This window comes from Cucurbita moschata, unplaced genomic scaffold, assembly GCF_002738365.1.
Source record: "Cucurbita moschata cultivar Rifu unplaced genomic scaffold, Cmos_1.0 Cmo_Scf00076, whole genome shotgun sequence".
Classification (NCBI taxonomy): Eukaryota; Viridiplantae; Streptophyta; class Magnoliopsida; order Cucurbitales; family Cucurbitaceae; genus Cucurbita; species Cucurbita moschata.
In genome coordinates, this window is record NW_019268592.1 from 336820 (window position 1) to 341776 (window position 4957).

Genomic DNA, 4957 nt, shown 5'->3' on the forward strand with positions numbered 1-4957 from the left:
CAAAACTGAGAATCTATTTACAGAATGGGAATGAAAATAATTACCATGAAGGAGGAGGGAAGATTGAGGGAAGATTTGTTAAACATAATTTAAAAATATAATAGGAGATATCAGAGGGCATGAAATTAAATTCTGTGTAACAGTAAATATCAGAATTTTAACAAGGTAAATTAGAGAAATAATTGTATAGAGTTCAACTTGAAATTGATGTCATGAACTCATATAGGTTGACTCGGATTTCAAAGGACGGAATCGAACTTTCATTAAGGATATATTTGTGACAACGACTTAAGCTAGCCAGGTAAGTGACCTTACTATCGGCATGGTTATATTTGATGTTGACACGTGCCCTGTGGTTCGGCACGCGTCATATATATTGATATGTGTGAATTGTCTGTGGATCGATATGCTTCCTATATGTTATGTTATGCTATATAATATGTGGATTGTATGATAATAATTATGGTACGATGTGCTCTAGGAGATGTTTGAGATAGGATACGAGAAGGATGCACAAAACAAAATGTAACGATAGGAGTAAGATACGTTCACGAAACGTTAGATTAGGTTACATACTGGAGTGCTATGGATAGGAGAGATTGATGAAAGAATACGGTTAGGTTATGGGTAGAAAGGGATAGGTTTGTGATAGATTGATAGAACGATGGCGTTAGGATACGTTCTGGTGATGATATGACTAAGGTACGTCACGTAATGATATGTCTGTGATAGGTATAAGAACGTTAAGGCTATGGTAAGTTAGAGAACAATATGACTATGAAGTGTTTACGTTATGACTTGGTTATGATATGATCCATTGTATGCTAGATTATTGTGCTTAAGTACGAAATCATGTGAACGTGAATGTATGTTATTTATGCTGCTTAGTTGATGTGATATGAATGCATGTGACGATGTGTGGCCCTTGTACGATTATGGCTTGTTGTATGGGTATTGGAATGTAACTGAATGAATTGTATGACATGAAATACGGTAAATTGCACGATACATAACCCCGCTAGGAATATGTATGATACGTAACGAAATGAGAATGAGAATGACATATAAGCATGAAAACGTGGCGCGGGGTTATGCTCATTAAATGATGACTGTAGGACTAGTGGGACCTCATGCATATTGTGTGTTCATGCATTTGGGGGGATACCCCTATCCCATCACGAGGGTACGGACGCGTACATCCAAATGGCAGGACAACGATCGTTATGCTCCGCATAGCGCTGCCGTGACGGTTTTAGTTTTAACGGGTCCCGGTGGGCCCTCAGAGCATGCCCACCGGCTAGGGACAGTGGCCCAGCGGTGTGCGAACTAGCTAGTGAGCCCATACTCGCACGTATGGGCTGCGTGTAGAGTATATGGTACACGTCCACGATTACCTGTTAGGATTACACCGTTGGGAAAACGAAATGAAACGAAACGAAACGAAACGAAAGATAGGTCCCATCATTTCATTGCATGTGATTGTTGCATTTAACCCCAATAGTGGGGTCACTTAGAGTATTTCTTTAAATACTCAGGCCATGTGCTACTACATTTTTCAGGTTAAGGCAAGGCATTCCTGTACGGCTGATGACGGCATCGCAACTCGAGATCATGGCACATGTATAGGCTAGTGGTATTTATTTTCCTAGACTTAGGATAGAATAGGATGTTTTAAACTTAAACGCTTATTTATTTTGTTTCAGGTCTTTTGTTGTGTCGTTTAAAGATGTTTTCAAAACACGTAAGTCCATGGCTGTGTTTTTAAGTTAAAGGTTATGTTTTATGAAATTTAAATGAAGTCTTCCACATTCAATGTTTATGGTATGTATACAGTAGCGACCTTAAATTAAGTGGAAAATTTCGGGTCGTTACACCCATTGCTTCTTCAAACACCCCTACTCCAATGACGTCTGACAGTTATGCGATGGATGCTGGTTTCACATTGGTGACCAGGTCTAAAGCAAGACTTTCTAAAAAACAAGCGGAGGTTATCACTCTAACGAGGCCTTTGCCTCTTCAACACAACTATCTGCCGTTACTCCATCGACACCTCCATTTCAAAGGGATCTTCTGTCCCCTCAACCTACTCGAACGCGGTTGTTCCCGTTTGATTTTCTCCAGTTTCTTAAATCAGGACCTATTTGCAAAAATTTGTATCTCTACCAGAAGCTCTGGTAGAATAAGAATACGACGATCCAAAGATTAGCGAGGTCGTCAAGAAAGCCTATCCATCGGGATTTTTCTATATCCCGGAAGATCTTCATAAGACCAGAAGGTTTTATGAATTCATTTTGGTCAATACCAAGTCTGTTGAAATTACTCATATTCCGAGTCGCGATGATCCTTCAAAAATCGCGTACTCAAAATTAAAAATTTTCAAAGTCATGAATCCGACGTACTGGAATCAAGATCCGTACATGGAGAAGACTTTTTCAAAACCCTTTGTTCCCCACACTTTCTGATACAAGAGATTATCAGATGACATGGTTCAATGTCATTTGGTATCAAAATTACGAGCACTCGTGGTTTATTCAATTTTGAAAGAATGCTCACAAAATTCATTACCCATTTTGGTTCATGAAATGGTGGAAAATCTTTGGATCGGCCAAAGATATATTTTTCATTCCAATACAGAAATCGTTCCCCTACTTCGTCCAAAATATCTTCAAAAGTCCATCTCCATTAGCAATGCACTTTTGCGTATATTTTCAAATTCCTTGGATTCTAACCTGTAATTTCCAAATAAAGGAAACTAAACACTAGGTAAAACAGGTCTCCAAAGTTATCAAAATCAAATGGTGAGATAAATACACTCATACCCACGCAGATTTCAAAGCTGTAAAGGTTTGGTTATTTGAGAATGGCCACCTTCAGGATTTATGGAAGAAGAAGACCACCGAGTTTCTTAATTCAAAGTCTAGGCTGCTTGCTGCATTAGCCCAGACAACTTTAGAAGCTAATTTTCAAAAGCTTCTTCAAGAAGTCGCATCCGTTGATTCAACGTCTTCTCCTTCCAAAACTGTAATGATCGATCTTCAAAAATACCGAATCACGAGTCACCACGTGGACTCAAGAGCAAAAAAAAAAAAAAAAAACTTTTCAATACTTGTAGTTTGAACGGGGGACTAAAAGTTAAAAGTTGCCTGATATACATTTTAAAAAAATACTACAAAATACATAACGAAAATCCGCGGAGTCATATAAAAATAAAAGGTTACAAAATATCGCAGGTTTTCCAAAAATGTCAAAATCATAACCAAAACGACATGGGAGAAGAGGACTCAATCTAAGGGTCTCCTTCTGCAGCTGCACGACTCCATACGTCCCCGCCACCAACCCAGATCTACTTTTCTCCTGAAAAAATAGAAACAACACAGAATGAGTATATAAACAATACCCAGTAAGCAACTTACTCGTATGCTCTCGTCGAACTTAGCCCTATTCACGGGATCCTAAGTTTTGTGCTCGAATAATCACTAGTCAGAGACCTAGTGGCGCTTGACAACATCTAACTGTTCCTAAGATCAATAACTACCTGCCACTGTGCCTCTCTAAGTCGGGTCAGTCACTACCTGTCTTACGCCCTTGTCAGCTCAGATCAGTAAAACTACCTGTCTTAGGAACATTAACTACCTGTCACTATGCCACTCGGCTGGATCCGTAAAAGGTCATGGCTCATCCCACTAAGCACCTCTGATGTGTTACCATAGTAATATACTATAATTACCCTCAACCCCTTGTAGGTGACTACGAAAACGGTACACTATCGTCTATGTGCTTATAACTTATGATAACTCACAAAGGGTAACAATGGGCTACCCAAGCCCCACACCCAATGCCTAACAAAGAACCACGACAACAACACGTTGCCATGCTAAGTCACGTAATAACCATCTAGCTTAACATAAAAACATACCATCCCATACGCCTATACGAAATTTCACAATCATGCCAACGAGACTATATAACCATAACGACAATTAAAGTACAACCACACACGTTATCGAAGTACCACCTCCATGAACTAACTTTATCCATTCCTAAATACGGTACTAAATTGGTTGGCCACAAATCCAAACCGACTCCTACAAGCAATTACTTAAAATCTTTCTTTAGATGGTTACTTACCTGATCGTAGATTTCCCAAAACTTTATCGAGTCTTCAAGTGTCCCCTTGACTAAGCTTGGAATTTTCTTATAATAAGGCATTATGGAATGTGTGAGTCAAGTACCTAAATCTAAATCTAAATAAAGACGAATCAAATGGTGTGAAATGGGAAAAATCAGGTTTCGGTTCTATACAGGTGGGTCGGGTCGGGTTAGGTCCTGCCCTCTCAGTTTTTGACCTCTTCTTCCCACCTTCTTCTTGATCTTTCTTTCCTCTCAACACCCCATGCCTTCTTCTTCACAAGGACTCACCAACTTCCCTCGACAATAACCTAGGTACACCGATCCAATGAAATGTATTAGGGTTTTAGAAAATAACAACAAAAATCACACCACTAGTACAAAAATCCTCCGCTCCACCCTCTCCTCTATCTTCTTCTTCTTCCTTTTTTTACTTCTTTCTTCTTCTCTTTTCCTCCCTGCGGCCTTCCTTTTCTTTTTTTTAAACCCTAAAAAAAGAGTAGTACACCTGGCTTTTCTCTCTCCTAGTACAGCTGGCTTTTCTCTCTCCTCACTTATTGCCAGTTGTATGGCTCTTACAATCTTCCCCCTCAAGAACTTTAGTCCCCAAAAGTTTCTTAATCCCTGAAGAACATGGGTACTTGGTCCTCATCTTGCTCTCTAACTCTCAGGTTGCTTCCTCAACGCGATGGTTATTCCATACCACCTTGACAAGCGATATTTCCTTATTTCTAAGCTTGTATTTTCGTGTCTACAATCCCGATGGGCTCCTCCTCGTAACTTAAGTCCTCCCTCAAAGGAAGATTTGCATACTCAATCACATGAGAAG

The 4957-nt window shown here is 39.6% G+C and overlaps 1 long non-coding RNA gene across 1 annotated transcript; it reads right to left on the reverse strand.

Moving 5' to 3' along the window:
• Positions 1-3147: 3147 nt before the first annotated feature.
• On the reverse strand, positions 3148-4466 carry LOC111438526. Its single transcript, XR_002709682.1, has 3 exons — positions 4303-4466; positions 4129-4194; positions 3148-3354 (listed from the first exon to the last, which is right to left on the reverse strand). It is a non-coding gene; the product is annotated as an uncharacterized LOC111438526 (long non-coding RNA).
• Positions 4467-4957: the final 491 nt, after the last annotated feature.